The sequence below is a fragment of the Martes martes genome, assembly GCF_963455335.1.
Source record: "Martes martes genome assembly, chromosome: 7".
NCBI classification, from domain to species: Eukaryota; Metazoa; Chordata; class Mammalia; order Carnivora; family Mustelidae; genus Martes; species Martes martes.
The window spans coordinates 130,060,318-130,072,285 of record NC_137894.1 but is presented as its reverse complement, the minus strand read 5'-3'; positions in this window follow the sequence as shown (position 1 = coordinate 130,072,285).

The window sequence follows — 11,968 nt, the reverse complement described above, 5'->3', positions numbered from 1 at the left end:
GAGGGCACGTTCACAAATGCTTCCGCAGCTGTGAAAGAGGATGCTGTCATTATACAGCTGGGGCCTGTCTCCCGGGCACTCTCCAAGCCTCCGCTCCCGGCTGCCTTCTCCTCCCAGCACCCAGGCGCCCCGTGGGCCCTGGCACCGGGCTGGCACTGAGTGGGCATCACCCCAGTCCTCCATCACCAGGTGTGGACCCCGCAGGCCTGCGGTGGCTAACGCCTCCGTTGGGAACCTACGCATCGAGCACCTGTTAGGTGCTGACGCTGTGCGAGGCAGTGCGTGCAAGCCGTGAGCAAGCCACGTGGGGTGACGCCACGAACAAGGAAGCGAAGGGTGGTGAGACCAGGGGTGATGGTCAGGGAGCGTCCGGGAGAGCACGTGGCAGGGGGAGCCGGTCACAGCACCTGTCTCTGAGCTTCAGTTGCTTCACCCATGACGTTGGGAGTGACGCCAGAGCTGTCCGAGGATTCAGTGACGTCATTGATGCCCGGGAACTAGAGATAATACGGCCTGTGCAGCTAAAGCAGACGGGACGCGGGTATAGCAGGTGCCATCGGGACTCCGCCCACGAGTCTTCTGGTCTCCTACCACTTCAGGACATGTGTCAGCGGCTGTCTCCTACTGTTAGAACCTGCTTTGGCCACCTGCATAGAGGTCAGGGAAGTGCCTGTGAAATTCTGCCCTCGGCCCCCAAGGACAGCCCCTAACTGACAGCTCCGGGGTTGGGGCATAAACAGCTCCATCTCCCAAGCTCCCTGCACGTGGAGTCACGCCCCCCCTGTGCCTTTTGCTTGACAGCACATCCTTGTTTGGTTTCCTTCTCTTTTTCTAGCCCCACCTCCCCCACTGCCTGCAGAGCGACTCTCTGGTCAAGCTTGGTTCTCGAAAGTTCCCAAGGAATCAGTGACAGTAGGCTCCCAACTCTGAGATCTGTGCTCTCCGTATTTGAACACACAAAGGTGAGGGCCATTGGAAGCTGGCAGGAGAGTCCCTGCCCTGGGGCTCTCAGCCCTCAACCCAAGAAACTGAGACAGTGGTTTGGGGACTGTCTGTGTCCTCCCTCCACGGTCCCGCACAAGGTGCCAAAAGATCGCATAAAATTCGTATTTAACCATTGTTGTCTTTGGGAACCCCAAATGGTTATCCTGAAGTTAATCCTTTATTGTTCCTCTTTCCATATCTTATCAGAGGGGAGATGGCAGACCCACACAGGGCAGAGACACAGCACTGACAGGGGAACATCCTGATGCTGGTCCAGGGGACTTCTCTAGACTTTGTGATGTTTGTGCTATTTGCTAGCTTAAAATTTTTCTTATGACTTCTTTTTTCTTATTTCAAATAAATACCCTCCTTCGTACCCAATTTTGTATTATTTTTCTTAACCATGGATCCCTAGTAGCTTCAGAGGACAGAAAACCTCAATATACTTTGACTATTTGATGAGTAAAAGAATTTTCACAGATGGGCTTCTGAATCTGTATATTTCAGCCTTGTTTCTCCTCTTCTACCTGAGTCTTTCTCGTCCTGGATGTCATAACCTTCAGGCCCTCCACCTGTCACTGCATCAGCTGAATCCCCACAGTGGGCCACAGGAACATTCCAGAAAGCCACTTCTAACTATGTCAGCTACTATTCCATGGCGTTAAGTGTATTACACATAACCCAACTGAATGTTTTCCTGACATAACTAAACGATTATCTGACAGTAGACTCAACTGAATGCATTCCCAACTCAAATTCCTTTAGTCACTCCCCCTAATGCCACAGCTACCTCCCCCTACCTGACACGAAGGATGTGACAGGAGAAGTCATGGCGGAGAGAGTAAAACTATTACAGTTTAAAAATTCTTACCTTAGCAGACATTATGAGATATATGATCTTGACAAATAGATATATATGACCTTGGAAGGGGTCCTCGTGCAAGCAAGGAGCCCCAAGTGGATACCTTCCTAGCTTCTCAGGACGCCTACCTCTGGTGGCTGGACTCACTGTGAGGCTCAGACACATCCTATTTGAAGACCTGTGGGTTTTAGCCACATCCTGTGTGTGTGTGTGTGTGTGTGTGTGTGTGTGTGTGAAAGAGAGAGAGATGGTGGCTCACTATTATTCTGGGTTCTCCTTTTCTTTGGTGCCTTTCAACCCCAAGTTTACCAGGCAAAGTCAAGGAGGGACAGCAGGTGATGCTTGTGGTCATGGCTTAGGCTCCTCAAGCTTGGACTTCACAGCGGGAGACATCATATTCGTAAGCCCAATTACTCTTCTTTTGCGTTTGCTTGGCTTAATTTACCCCTTTTCATTTTTAAACCAAAGTTTCTTTTGAAAAAAATTCCAGGCTTGTCTTTGCTGAATAAAGGGGCAAAAGGATTTAACAACAACCAGGCCAGTGGCAGGGGTCAGATCGCCCAAAGGGGAGACACGATGGGGATAGGAGCTTTGCCAATGCCAGAGCCCCATGTGAGCCAGAGGAAGTGGGAAGGCAATGCCACATTTCATAGGAGGTTCTGTGATTTTACAAACATCTTTTACCACTATTATATTTGAGCTTCACACTCCCTCTGTGGGGTATGCTATGTGGGTGTTAGAATCGGTATTTTCTAGTTAGGAGACATTAAGTAATTTATTCAAGAGCATTCAACTAAGAAGGGCCAAGGTCAGGATTGAAACTGAGATATTCCAAATTCGAATCTACAATAAAGCCAAAGATAGCTGTGCATATTGATTTGCCATTGCTAATAAGGATATGAGGGTTCCTGGGTGGCTCAGTCGTTAAGTGTCTGCCTTCGGCTCGGGTCAAGATCCCGGGGTCCTGGGATCGAGCCCTATATCAGGCTCCCTGCGTGGTGGGAGGCCTGCTTCTCCCTCCCCCACTTACCCTGTTTGTGTTCCCTCTCTTGCTGTCTCTCTCTGTCAAAAAAAGAAATACAATCTTAAAAAAATACAAATATTTAAAAAAAAAAGAATATGATACCCACTTTTTTAAGGTTTCATGTGTGTCAGACTGTGCAAACACTTTTCATAAATTCTCCTGTTTAATCCTCACCTGCTCTGATCTGAGCTGGGCCTGAAGGGCAAGGCGGTGGGAGGGACCGAGCTGGGCAGCTGTCCTCCTGGAGTGCCCACCATAAGCAAAGGCTCAAGGTCGGCTGACCTGGGTTTGTTCATTTCATGCCTGTGACCCACTGTCCGCAGGGCTCTGGCCCAGTCAGGCGAGGGCCCTGTGACCTCTCGCCAGCACACTCTTCTCTCCTGTGGAAAGAGGACATGAAGTGGGCGCTGGGAAGCTCAGGCGGCCTTTAGCCTGTCGTTACCCATACGGTGGCTTCTCTGCAGACAGAGGCTGGCCAGGGTGAGGTATGTCACTGGGGCTCCCAAATCCCTAGCCAAGTGATGGGTTTGGTTCCCACGGGGCAGCTTTGAGGTTTAACGGTGCTCCTGGCAGCCCACAGGGCCTTGGCCAGCAGGGGCTGCCCTTCAGCATCTCATCTCCCCATTCCCCACCCCCACCCCAGGTCCTGGAGCCCCCGGCAAGTCTCTAGGGAGCCTCCCCCAGCTGGTCTGAGAGCCGGGTGGAAAGTGTAAGCTCTGACCCAGGGAGGGCAGCAGAAGTCAAGAGGCACAGAACAGTGGGACCAGATGGAGAAGTGGGACCAGATGGCTCCCGCTGGCCCCGGAGTCCGAGGACCACACAGTCCATCTCGGGGTTGGAAGACAAGTAACACACTAGCCGCTCTCTTCCCAGCGTTCTCTGGATTTGACTCTCCTGCCCCCAAACTCCACCGTCTTCGAGCTTGTGGGAGATAAAGGGAGGGGCCAGCTTGACACCTAGGCGTGTCCCTGGGCAACCTCAGGCAAGTTACTTCTCTGCCTCGGTTTCCTCATCTGGAATGCGGGAGTGGTACCTGTTTTTATATTGTAGATCGGTGTGAAGATTAAATGAGTCACCACAGGCAGTTCTTTGAGCAGGGAGGGCACAGCAGGGTTAGAAACTGGCTGTTAATCTTCTAACAGTTCTGAGATTACTCCCTAAGGCTGCCCAGTATTTTCCCTTGGGGAGTTTCTGTCACTTAAAAATGGACTGACAGGGGTGCCTGGGTGGTTAAGGGCGCACGGTTGGTTAAGGGTCTGACTCTTGGTTTTGGCTCAGGTCAGGATCTCAGGGTCCTTGAGGCTGATCCCCTGGTCAGGCTCCCTGCTCAGCACAGAGTCTGCTTAGGATTCTCTCTCCCTCTGCCCCTCCCCCCATGCGCGCGCTCGCACTCTCTCTCTCTCTCTCAAATAAATAAATCTTTTTAAAAAAATCAAATGGACTGACATTTCGGGGCAGGCGCTAGAGAAACTTTGACTTCATCAAGGTGAGAGGTTTGAGGCTGCTATGACTGCTGTCTCTGGCTTGTTTCCTTGCCTGCCACCTCCAGTCCCATGGCTAGCCTCAGCTGGAGAAGAATGTTTACTACCTCATTAGTACTTCCCAACTGTTCATTGTGGGCATTAATCACTTCGGTTACTCCCTCCCGGGTGACTCTGAGCTGCCTTTTGAAAAGCAGGCCATGTGATGGCCTGAAGACGTCCCCAGCTGGTCCCAGTTCGCTCCCTCCCTTGCTCCCTTTATCCAGAAAGTGAAACAACTTACTGGTTAGATTTTGGTGATATATATGTACATTAAAAAAAAAAAAAAATAGGAGCGCCGGGGTGGCTCAGTGAGTTAAGCCTCTGCCTTCGGCTCAGGTCATGATAGAAGGGGCCTGGGATAGAGCCCCGCATCGGGCTCTCTGCTCGGCTGGGAGCCTGCTTCCCACCCCCCCCCCCCCGCCTGCCTCTCTGCCTCCTTGTGATCTATGTCTGTCAAATAAATTAATAAAGTCTTTAAAAAAATAAAAAATATAAAAAATAGATCAGACTCTTCATCCTTCGGTGGCACCTGAAACAAAACCTTTAGAGGACTTTTCCCAGAGCCTTCCACCTCTACTTCTGCCCCATCCCACACCTGCAGACCTGCCCCTTGCCCTCACCCTCGCCACGGCGGTTTGGTACAGGAATCGGGGAGAAGGCAAGGGCCCAAATCTGAAGCAGATGTTTGGGACGATGAGTGAGGTTGGGGTGGAGACAATAGGAAGGATGTGGACCTTGCTAGAACTGCTTGTTGCTCTGACCCGCTGCCAAGGCTGAGAAAAATAGAGGGACTGTTCCTGGTTAAATACCCAGCTTTTATTCGTGCCAAACTTTCCTGGGCCTCAATCCTCAGAGTCTCTGGCTCTGCTTCCAGAGTTCTCCATATCCTTGTGCCAACCACTATCTTGGCCCCTTTTTCCCACCGCGCCAAGCCCCTGAGCCCAGCCTGCGCCCTAAAAGCAGGACTGGAGCTGTGCTTTTTTAAATCCCTGTATAGCTAAAGCACAATGGCATTTTTGGAGCCAAAACTTCAGATATGGCCTGAGAAAAAGAGTTTTAAAGCGCTGCTTTCAGGTATGAGAGGCTGTCTGGAAGCCATGAGTTGGATGCCAAAACAATACAGTTCTCAAGGTGTATGATCTCAAGGGATCTGAAGGCAGAACTGTTGAAACCAGAACCGCTGTGAAGGAGACGGATGCACGCACGGCTGCTGTACCCACACCCACCGCCAGACCTCCCCACCCACCTCCGGAGTCTGTCAGGATCCAACAACATGTCTCTCCTGACTAGGAGATTAAGTGCCAGATCTATAGGAGAACACCCAAGTTTAATTCTGGTGCTTTGAGTATTTGAAGAGACACAGGCCAGCATTATCATAAACAAAGTATCAGAGGAGAAATCCCTCTGGGAAAAGAAGACTGAAGGTTTTCCTAAAGGCCATGGCCTGACCCAAGGGCCATCCAGCTGTGATCCAGCTCCGAAGCTTGAGGGAGTCAAGGCTAGGACTTGTTCAAACCCCAGAGAGTACTAGGCATCAGCTACAGCACACCACAAAGAGATGAGGAAGGACTTCAATTTCCTGGGTGTAATTAACATCAAGGGAAATTGGAGTGAAGCTCAGTGTTTCCACCCCTAATGGTCTCAGCGAACCAATTTCAGGGCTGTTCGTGAAATTGATTTGCCTCTTCATGCCTCTGGATTCATTGGAAATGGAATTACTTTCTTTCCTCTGCCACCTCAGTACGAACCCTTCTGATGGCTGCTAGTGTTGGAGATACCTCCCTCTCCCCATCCATCAAGATATTAATTTCATTCACTGAGCTGCAGGCTACTGGCCAGTCTTCCCACTGCCAAAGTCAACACTTCAGGTCTGCTTCGTCTGGAAGAGGAGATTAAGGGGAGATTGGATCCTGAGATCACAGAGTTCCTTTTCCCAGACTTTCCTAGGACCTGCTCAGGTGATGGCCTATTTATGGGACAATGGGGGTCTCCTGGTTAGGAATCCATCTTTCCAAAGGTCCTTGCTTCTCTGCAAATCAACAAGGAACATAAATTCCCTCCCTTTGTATATGTGTTAGGAGCTAGATGAATTTCACTTGCAGCCGTTATTCCTATAGTATGGAAAGTCTCCAAATGCATAAACAGAAATGTTCCCCCCATCCCAATTAAACAAGAATGAGAGAAACTATGGGGATGGGTGGTGATAGGTTTGGGTGTTCAAGCCTTGGGGGAAGGAAATGAAGGAAACTGGATTTTTTATAGGTCTGTCTCCCCAGACAAGACGGTGAACTGCTCAGAGGCAGGGATCTCATTCTGTCTCGTGTCCCTGGCTCGTAGCACAGTGCCTGCCTGATTCACAGGAAAAGTCTGCTAACGTGTGGACGTGCAAAGAACAAAAGGGAATAGGGAGGCCACAAACCCAGTGATGGAACAGACACGTCAGATGTTGGCATTTGGTTTTTGGGGGGTGGTGTGGCAAGGGGTATACATTTATAGGAAATGAAATGACAGTTTGGAGCAGGATGAGACCCAGAACTTATGAGATCTAGCACAAAATGATGACACGCACACAGTCTTCCTCTTACACAATAACACAACATTTTGTTTTCAACAGAACATAAAAGCCATCAAAGGCTCTCTAGTTGGCTTGCAAATACTCTGATATCCCTGACTCTGCTAATAGGCAAGCAGAGGAATGTCCTGGCAATTCTTTTGAGTGGGAGTTCTGAGGAGAGAGGGAACATTGCTGGTCTGTAGGAGGAGGGTGGGAAGATTCCGAAAGATTCCTTCATGTGCAAGATCCATAATGCAGGTGAAGTGCGGTTGTAGAAATGGTGACCTCGTCCCAGAGAGGTACAGGACCCCCACCCTGGGGAAGATGCTATGTTGATAGTTCCAACAGAATCAGTCTTGTGTGAGGGGTAGGTCTCCCTTTAACTGGCATTCCTGAAAATGTCTGCTTCCTCAGTGAGATAACCACCAGGAATTTGGCCTTTACCAAACGGTGCTGTGTTTCATGTAAGGAAAGTTTAGAGACAAAAGATTTATTTAAATGAGGCTTTTTTCTGCAGACTTAGTTACCAGAGATAAGCATCAGGGTATTGTGTGGCGTGTCTGACCTCATTCTAATGATTTCATTTGCGTGAGACCTATGGTTTTTCTACCAAAGTGGGGATATTAAAATTCCAGGATTTCCCCCCCCTCGGTTATATCCTTAAGAGTTTCTTGTATTCTTTATGCAGGTTCATTTAAACTTGGAAGTCACTTCACGCAAACCGTTAGTTGGTATTCTGTGGAACTTTCTAGATGCAAAAGATTTTAAAGTCACTACCAATAGTTACCTTTTTTTCTCTTCCTTCCTTTTCTTTTTTCTTCCTTCCTTCCTTTTTCTTTCTTTCTTTTATTCCTTTTCTTCCTTTCTCTCTTTCTTTTTTAAACTGGGGTCCCCCATGCTCTACCAACTGAGCCAGCCAGGTGCCCCCCCCACCAATAGTTGTATTTCTTAGGGTAGGGCCTTCTCCCCCTGTAAATCGCAAATCCTTAAGTGACTGACAGGTATAAGACAGAGGTATAAAGTGTTCATCTGCCACACAGAGTCACCAAACAATTGTAAGGCAGAGTCAGTGAGCTCTAGTGGCCCAACACCTATTCCTTAGTTTAGGCTAATCTGCCCAAGACAAACCAGCAATGTGAAAAGAGTTTGGGTCTTGACATGAAACAGACCCATGTTCAAGTATAGCTCTGCCACTTACTAGCTAAGGAAACTCCGCAGTTACTTATCCTCTCTGAGTCTATTGTGTCTTTTGTGGAATGGAGAAAACAAGACCTTCCTTGCAGGGTCATTGTCAGTGTAAGACAGTATTTATTAAACTCCTAGCATAAGGGAGGAACTAAAAAAAAAATGGCAGCTATTATCATGATTTGGTAATCAGATGAGCTAAGGAAGTCAAGGGTATTAGGTTGCTTATCATAGGGTTGCCTAGCCACATAAAATAGGTTCGAAATACAGTCCCCTCAAAGACCTCTTTTGGCCTTTAGAGGGTCATATGAAGGAAGGAGAGGAGGTCTCTTCTGACCTGGGGCCTTTTTCACAGGGGTATGGGCTGGCTGTCCTGAATACCCATTCTCTCTGGCCTGCCTAAACATGGCAAGCAGGGACAGGAGCCACCATTCCATACCCACCACCCACTCTAGCATCCTCCAATGCCCCTAGATCCATGTTGCCTCCTGGCATGGAAATTGCCGGGGCCCTAAGGCATGGTCAGAATGATAACATACATACTATATAGAGGAAAACCTTCCAAGAGCTTGAAGCTATTAGTCAATTTTCTTATTTAGTTAATTGCATCATTTCCCAGGTCACGAAACTAATACTGAAAGAAGACTATCCTGCCCAAAGTTGAACCACGGAGTTAAAAACAAAACAAATGCTCAGACTCATCAATCCATGGCTCTTTATCCTTTGAGGGCCCCATTCTGCCCACTTGATGCAAGCGTGTCTAGGAACATCTTCTTTTGAGAATGGGCTGAATGACAGATGCCTCTGCTTCAGGGGAGGCCATAGGCCCAGAGGCTCTGGAGTCAGAGACATAGCAAACAAGTTAGGACAGCCTACCTGGTCAAGGACGCAATGATGTTATCTCCTCACCTAGCTCCTTGACTAGTCCCAGACTTACTTCTTCCTAGAGTCATCCCTAAGAGATGAAGTCCTAAGATCTTGCTTACTCAGAAAGTTGCCTGGTTTCCCAGCTGACTCTGGTCTAAAGGCATTCATGGTCACTGAAGATTATACAGACCATGTTGGTCTGCTAATTGGGCAGCAACCATACCCAGAGGCTTCATCCTGGAGGCATTAACCATCCATCGTTTCCCTGAAGGAAGGCTACAAAGGGAACTAGAAGAGGAGCCCCACAATGTTCTTGGCAGGTGACGGCTATCACGGTTCTGTGATGTGTTTGATCCCTGCTCCCAGACATACTACCTTGTGTTGGAGAAGCTGCTGCAGCTGGCGGGCTCTGATAACCTGGACAACTTTGCCAAAGTTACTTCTGATGCCGTATCCAAGACCTACAGCTATCATTCCTCTGCCATCTGGAGAGGCTGTGTCCTCCACATCTTGTTAGGAATTCACGGACCGTCTTGTAAAGACATACCTGAGCCAGGTTCCTGCTCTGGCTACCACAATGTGTTCTTATAGGAGCAGAATTCAAGCAAACTGACCTTGGGGTGGGGGGCGGAGAAGTACTCACAGCAAGGTACAGCTAGCTCTAGGCGGCACCGCTCTGTTGCTCACAACCCCACATCATCACAGCACTCGCTGTGGGTTTCTAAATCCACCCCCTGTGCACTCCAAACCCAAACAACTAAGCTCTCGGGTAACTTTGGAATGGCATTGTTAGAGGCTGCACAGACTCGGTACTCTAAGTCAGAAATACTAGCCCATTTCACAACTTCTGAGACAATTTCGCGCGGGTTCATTTTCCATAGTACACTTATACGCTACTTGAGAACCTGCTGCTGAGCACCAAAGAGAATCACAATCACGTTAGACCAGCCCCCAAAATCTGTTCAGGGTATAAAAGCAAAGGAGTATTCAATTTAGAATAGCTGGGGGGAAAGTCTTTGCAAAGAGACCTTGTTTTCTTTGAATATGACTCATCAGGTTCAGCATCAAGAATCAGAACTAGAGGGGCGTCTGGGTGGCTCAGTGGATTAAGCCGCTGTCTTTGGCTCGGGTCATGATCTCAGGGTCCTGGGATTGAGCCCCACATCTGTCTCAGCATCCCTGCTGAGCGGAGAGCCTGCTTCCCCCTCTCTCTCTGCCTGACTCTCTGCCTACTTGTGATCTCTCTCTCTGTCAAGTAAATAAAATAAAATCTTAAAAAAAAAAAAAAGAATCAGAACTAGAGCCTCCTGGCACAATGTCCTCCAACTTCTCTTAAGACTAATTGTGATGTGTAGTAATTACTACAGAGAAATTAACCTTGGTAAGTATCTTATCAAGAGATCATACGGCCTCTTATTTTTCCCTTCCCCACTGTGACTTTTAAGACAGATTGTTTGAAAAGGGAATTGGCGCAACAAGGACCATAAAAATCAGGATAACAGTTACCTCTGGAGGGGTGGGAGGAGACTCGCTCTGCAGGGCTATAATGTTTTATTTTTTGGTTTGGATGCCACCATCACATACATGTGTTTCCTTTATAATTATTTATTAAATTGTACATGCCTGTAGACCTTTTTCTTAAATCTACGTTACATCTCAAAATAAAAAGAAAAAAGGACATTCATTTTTAAGTATTACAAAACCTGGAGCTGTTCTGTTATGCTTGAGGGTCTTTGTGAAGCATGAGTAAAGCCTCTGCTTCATGCCCCCTGCTAGAAAATCTCGGTTGTACCCCTACGAGAGAAGTGTGGCTAGGTGGAGGTCTGATGGTTCTATCTGCAGTGGGTCAGAGGTAGCGGCTCATGCCAGGCTGACGCTAGTATCTATAGTGTCAATTCGAGAACAGTCCTACCACCGTCTTGAGTCTTAAGAATAACTAACTTTATGACAGAGGGCACCAGGTGGCTCAGGCGGTTAAAGCATCCATCTGATTTTTTATTCCAGCTCAGGTCACGATCTCAGGGTCCTGGGATTGAGCCCCGCATCAGGCTGGATGCTCAGTGTGGAGTCTGCCTGTCCCTCTCCCTCTGCTCCTGCCTCTGCTCCCTCTCTCCTAAATAAATAAACAAATAAATTTTTAAAAAGAGGAATAACTTTATGATAGGCTGAAATCAATGATGAATGTTCACAGCCACTCAAGGTCACAACAGCAGCAAGTGTAAGAGACGCAGGACTGTTAATCTAAAAATATGAAGTTAGAAGGACAGAATTTTGTTTTTTTAAGGGCATCTCATATCACCAAGGAGCTTGAGGAGGTGGGAGTAGAGTGAATGGATTCTTTAAAAGAGTGGTGTTCAGACAAAGATTCCAATTCACCAGGTCTGGGAGATGGGGCAAAAATCAGTATTTTAAAAACAATTTCAAGGGGTATTTTTTTTTCTTTAAATTTTCCAGATTGGGAACCAATGTGTCATGACACCGTGACTACTTTCCCAACAAAGCCAGGGTCCCTGGTACTCTTCCTTCCAGGCCCCAAATCAGAGTTCTGGTTTTCTCTCTGCCAAGCTTACCTTTAGCTGGAAAAGAATTGTTACCAATTCTTTTGGTACCAACTGGTACCACCCGCCACCCATAAATGTCTGAGGAGCAGTGATTTTGTCTGCCACGCCTAGCTTGCTTGGGAGGAAGAGGTATGGAAATAAATGTGATCGTAAGCAAACCAGAGGGCTACATGTATCAGTTAGCAGTGGTGACATCTGGATGGCAGGTCAATGATTTCTCTTGGCTTCTTTTTAGTTTCCAAATTTTCTATGCGGAGCTTCTTAGGTCAAACAACAAATGAAGATTGAAAAGACTCAGGAGAGCAGACATCCTCTGCTCTTGCCAAACTGGTTTCTTCTTCAGGAGCTGAGCATAAGCCTGTGTCCTGCACTGTGGCCCCGCCTGGCATCAGGGACAGCAATGAGGAA